This window comes from Bacillus rossius, chromosome 3 (assembly GCF_032445375.1).
Source record: "Bacillus rossius redtenbacheri isolate Brsri chromosome 3, Brsri_v3, whole genome shotgun sequence".
Classification (NCBI taxonomy): Eukaryota; Metazoa; Arthropoda; class Insecta; order Phasmatodea; family Bacillidae; genus Bacillus; species Bacillus rossius.
In genome coordinates, this window is record NC_086332.1 from 100,446,544 (window position 1) to 100,452,543 (window position 6,000).

Below are 6,000 nucleotides of genomic sequence, written 5' to 3' on the forward strand. Positions count from 1 at the left end.
ACTGTAATAAACTAAATGAAGCACTGGGATGTATGTTACGAATGCATTCGGGAAGTTTTGAAAATTTCGAATATTGCTTAATGTAAGTTACTGGCTCTCGGGGTCGTAATCGTTGAGGAATCCGCGCGGAAAGAGTCGTTAGTTCCATTCCAGTCGGCATGACTCAACTTCATGGATGCCGAGTCAATTACTACCATAATCTGGGAGATCACATCATTACAAGCCTATGTGAATACAGCATCTCATGTACAGAAACTTGACTGCTTGACTGGGCGGTATCTCCGGACTATGGCGACGTGCTGTCATAAATCATAAACACAACTTAAATAACACGTGACTTAGAAAAACACATGATAGAATTTAATTAGTTATGTCAGTTATAGGTTATGTGATTATAACTTTGTAAATGTCAAAAAGTCAAAGTTATGTTTTTCTCAGCTGAAACTATCGTAAGTCCTGTGTTTCTAAGTTACGATTCTAAGTTAAGATCCTGCTAGGTTATAACAGTTCTAAATGGCGTGTTTACATTAAGGATACTTTGAGTTATAATTTTCTAAGTCGTAAAAGTTCCAAATTATTATTTTCTGAATTAGAATACTTCTAATTATATATTTTTTTTAATTTATGATAAATGGATCTTGAATAGCCAAGAAGTTAAGTTGTACTTGCAACGTAAAGACCCTATCTTTACCTTTGTAAACGTTTTTAAGCGGCTAAGCTGTGAAATTATGGCCTCTGCTGCAATACTCGTCATGAAAAATACTAAAATGCGGTTTATCAGTGTTAACTAGGTCTAAGCCTGGGTAACTGAACACTAAGTAGGCAGAAAAGTACTCATGCCTGTGGTTGATGAGAACATACAAATCAGGAATAGTACCAACAAAGAGTATCCTCTTTTACGAACCGCGGCTTCCTTTGAGCTCTTCAAATGTTAAGTAGGCAGACACGGGCACGTCATTAGACACGGCGGCGGTCAACAATGTAAGAGTTATGTTGTATTTATGTTAAGATAAAGACAGGCGCTGTTAGCAAATGGACACGGGGAAACACGTCGAACTAAAGACGCCGCGGAAGTAAAAAAAAAAAAGAGCCATATTCATGCTTGTCACCACAAATGGTAAACAAAAGAGGAAGCGAAATTTAACGCCGAGGTGGGGGAGGAGGAAAGGAATTTGTTTTGGTCTTTGTGGCGCAGAGCCGAGTATCTGTTAACGCGTACCTTTCACCGGACGACAGAGTGAATGGGACGCCATTTGTTTACCTGTCAGTCTGGCTCTGCGCTCGCGCGCGCCGGCTATTTGGTGGCAAGGGTTAGTGCGCTCATCTTGAGTTCAAGTCACCAGAAAGTGCCCATTTTTTGTCCCTAACCTAACTAAAACTAAGTGTATTTGTTTGGGAGGGGTCTGGGCATAGGCTTAGATCCCGGGTGGGGAGCCAGGGGGGGCCCCGACCCCCTGAAAGTGTTTAATATCTTCACTAAGGCCCTGCCTGCACTTGCAAAAGCGTGACTGTAAAGCGGATTTTATGTCAAATAGGTCTTTTGGAAAAATGTATGTACATTTTTTTAAATATATCTGCCTATTGCATGCACGGAGGCAGCATACAACATACAATCACCGTATGCAGATGTGACTTGTGTCGGTGAACCCCATGTATAGAACTCTCGTGGTGCGCGGCCCCCCTCCCCCTTTCCCACTGGAAGAGGTGCAGTTGGGCGGTCGGTGCGCGAGGACCATTTCAGGGCGTTTGTATTTCTGTATCCGAGGGACGAAATTAATGGGTTTTAATGAGTTTCGCATTTCCCATAAAATTTTGTCGTGGTTTGAACGTAGAAACAGTGTAACGTTTCTTTGTTCATTTCTCGATGCAGTGCCTCATTGGACAGTATCTGGGGGCGTCTGTAGCATTCTATTACATCTATTTTAAATTCACTGCAGTTTAATAAGGTGTGTTTTGGCTGCAGTCGCCCATACAGGGGCAGCGTGAGTGATTACCGGTCGGACGAGGTCTTTGTACTGAACTCAGTCCGCTTTGAACTGTACTGCCGTCGCGCCTGCTCATCACTGGCTAGAGCGCACACATTCTGCCATGTGCATGTCCTCGCTTCGAGCCCATGTGTGTACGCCTCGATAGTTTTGTTTTCTGTCCATTAAAACGCCGATGTATTTCAGAATGTCTCTATGGGGAATTCGTTCGTTAAATACAGTTAATTGCAGCCTATGCTCTGCTGGTGGGAGGTTTAAACGAGTAAACACCACGACCTCTAAATTGGTTGGGTTTATTGACGTGACGTCTAATAAATCGATGAACGCCGGCTGCACGCACGAAAAAGTGTCCCGTTAGGCACATTTTCCCGTTACGCTGTGTCGCGTTACGATCATTGTACGCTTGCGCCGCATCTATCTCTCTTCCACTCGATTGGAACAACCATCGATTTGACTTTTTCGAGGCACATTAAACTTGAAACACTCCCATTCGTTTCCTACTTTTCCTATCATCGTCCTATCCTTAACAGAATAACACAGATTGGAAGAAGTTAAATAGCAAACATGTATAAAAGTTATAGTTAAAATAATCTCTTCGTTAAGGTAATAAACATAACTGAATTAATGAGTGCAAATAAAAGTAAATTTATCAATTAAATTGTAGATTTCATTTCACTCCTTCTTTGTATCCATACAAAATAGTGAAAATTCAATAAAAATGATTCAATTTTATTCATAAAAGTATGCAATCATTTCATCAATGTTTTGTTATGACGTTGTCACGTTAAACTATCGTCCGTAAACCGACATTACGGACGACCAATTTTTTTTGACACTGCTGCATTTCTGTCAGAGAAGTTTTCAGTCGGTTGGGGGCAAATTGTAGAATTTGTGACCTACTATACAAGACTATATCGACTGTATAGCAGCCCAGTTTTACAAGGTGGTGCCCTAGCTTAGGCATGTCGCTGACATAAATATTAAAAGAACACAACCCCGAGTATGGTGACATATGGCACCCATGCATTAATTGGTTTCATGTGAGATTTAGAGCTTTCTGTGGAGACTCTTAATGTTTTGTTATCTAAGTATGAGGCAATTGATTTTATATAACAGTCAGATAATCCTGTTTTGTAAAGTTTATATATAAGACCCGCGTAGAAAACCCCATCAAAAGCTTGTTCTACATATAGGAATGTATCCACTACATAATCCCGGACATTGGATGCTCTAGTTATTTCCTCAGTGAGGCGAACTAGCTGTTTTACTGTTGTGTGAGTGCTACCTTTGAATATATATACTGTATAGAAGTCGCGAGTGGATAGGATTTACTCTACGTTTTTCAGAAGCGTATGATGAGCAGCTTGGGAACTTCACCGCTGCAGTGCGCTGCCATAACGCCCTGTATCGTCTTAGTTGTTATTTACACGTTAGAGCGCAGCCCTGTCGCCCGCTGTCATTCCCCGCACCCCCCACCCATCATTCACTGCAGCTCAAGTTCGTTCAACGGGAGGGGGAAGGGGTGTTTGAAGAGTTCGACACTTGTCCGCTAGGGACCACCACAAGTCGATGCCCTAGAGATGGTGGCGATTGCGGTGGTGAATTAACCAACTACCTCAAAACCGTATTAGAAATTTTAACCTGGGCTGGCGACTTCTATACAGTATATATATTCAAAGGTGCTACGGAAAACCGAACTGTTCGTTAGGTAGACTGCTAGAATATCATGTTCACGTAGGTGACGACTGAGTCGGTGAAGTAACAATACACTTAGCCTCTTTCGAGAGTGTTTTGAGTAGGTGGTTTGACATGTAGTTTTGCGGAAGTGTTTTGTCTTTGAATAAATTATGGAACACAATTACAATATTTAGCTTCTTCTTTCCATTGGGTGGGGAAGCAATGTAGCTTAATAATGGCATTGGTTGAGGCAGCTAAGAATTCCAGTGTTTCTTCAGGAAGTTATTTGAGAACGAAAGATTAAATTTTGTTGTTACTCGGGGCTTCTCTGGGCTTCATGCGCTTGATTGCCCTCATGATGTCCTGTGCTTGGGTTGGGCACAGTTCTAACGTGATTGGTTGTTGTTATTTAACACGTAATTCTCTGTGAATGTGAGCGGTGAATAACCTGTCACAGAGCTTGTTGTTCGGCTGGAATGCAGTTCCTAATATATTTGCAAAGTCCTGTACCTTGTCACGCGGCAGAAAGGCTATTCCACTGTCAGTTTGTAGCGGCAAGATTTTTTCCGTTTTGTTAAAGAGGCGTCTAGTCCTAGATCCTGAGCCAAGCTATTTTCACCTCCCACGAATTACCTCGCTACAGCGCCATTTCGTCGAAAAACACTGATTGTAATTTATTTATTCTTCGCTTAGTTTCTCGCTGCCTACATCGTTTGTATTCGCGACGCAAGCGGTAACTAAATCATGCATGTATGCTGTCATTTCATTATGCACGAACGTAATCTCCATTTCTGGAATGCATCTAAATATACCGTCCTGGATTTTGGTCGTGAGTTTAGTGATCAGCCTCGAGGTGGTCACTGTCTGTTAGGTTAATTTCATTTCCATCCGGGAGATTAATTTTAAGATAAATTTGAAAGCCTCGTCAGTCAACATTTTTGTAATCTTTAATTTTGTGGAGTGACATTGATACTGTGTTCGTGTCATCAAAAATGATGTGTACCGAAAGTGGTCTGACGTCATGTCATAACACCACTTCCAGTTCTAACCCAGTATTGACTCGTTTATTGATTGCAACTGAAGCAATATCAGCATCTGGTTTGGGTCTGAAAGGTTCGTCTTCATCGACTAGACATCCTTGCGGCTACTGTGATAGGTCTTTCGCATTTTCCCATGATGCGCGAAGACACGAGAGAAGTAAATGTTCAAAGAATCCTTCTCGTATGAAGTTTCGGTGTGATAAGTGTCTTGTGTGGTTTACTCGTATTGATAGTTTGAGACGACACGCGTAAAACTCTAAAGGTGAAATCCATGTGTTTACTGTGGAAATACCTACAGACATTTCAACTCCTCAGTTTAGGTTAGAGACTCGTTTACGTACAAGCACATACATAGTTGCGATGACGCCTGTATATGAATCTATACCCAAGACAGTGCTTGGCGTATTACAGGTAAATGATAATGGCTTCCACTTAGTGAAATCTACATTTCGTAGAACATTGAAAGTCTACTATTATTTAAATAAATTGTATGGAACAACGGGCTTTTGTACTTTTCTTCAAGACATCAAGCAGAACATTATAAATCAGCTTACTGATGAAGCCTTTAAAATATAACTTCTGTCTGGAGTACTTTCCGTTTAATGATAATGCGGATGTGGTGCCTCCTGGCGAAGCACAAGCCAATTCCGTGTTTATTTTCGACGATGTCGTGTGCGAGATGCAAGGCATAATACAAGAGTACTTTTCAATGGGTAGGCACGCCAAAGTGGACTGTATTTACCTATGTCAGACGTACAGTCGTATTCCCAAGCATCTGGTACGTGACAACGCGTACGTCATAGTACTTTTTCGCATGGATGAACTTAATTTACGTCACGCTTATGACGACCACGTAAACACCGACATGAAATTACAGGAATTCAAAGACATGTGCTCTTTGTGTTGGAAAAACAAGCACGGATTTCTAGTTATAGTCAAGGACTGGTCTCTATATAAGGGCAGGTACAGACAAGGTTTCTATCAGTTTATCATCAAACATGAGTCATAACATTTCGAAATTCGGCTGTGGCAGTCATAACTTACGTACTGCTCTCAAGTCTCACGACGATATCCGCACATACATTTCACTACTGGCTCAAAAAGTATAAAGTGTGAAAAACGAATTACTAGAGTAACTGCTAGTCATCGACCAGCGCGCGGAAGCCTTGGATTCTCGAATTCGCGACATGATCTAAATATCGAATGCACAAAGACGCGACGATTTGAGGAGTTTCCAAAGTAGTCTGAATGCATCACTAACTCACTTGTCAACAAATTCGGATTTAGCCAAACACAAG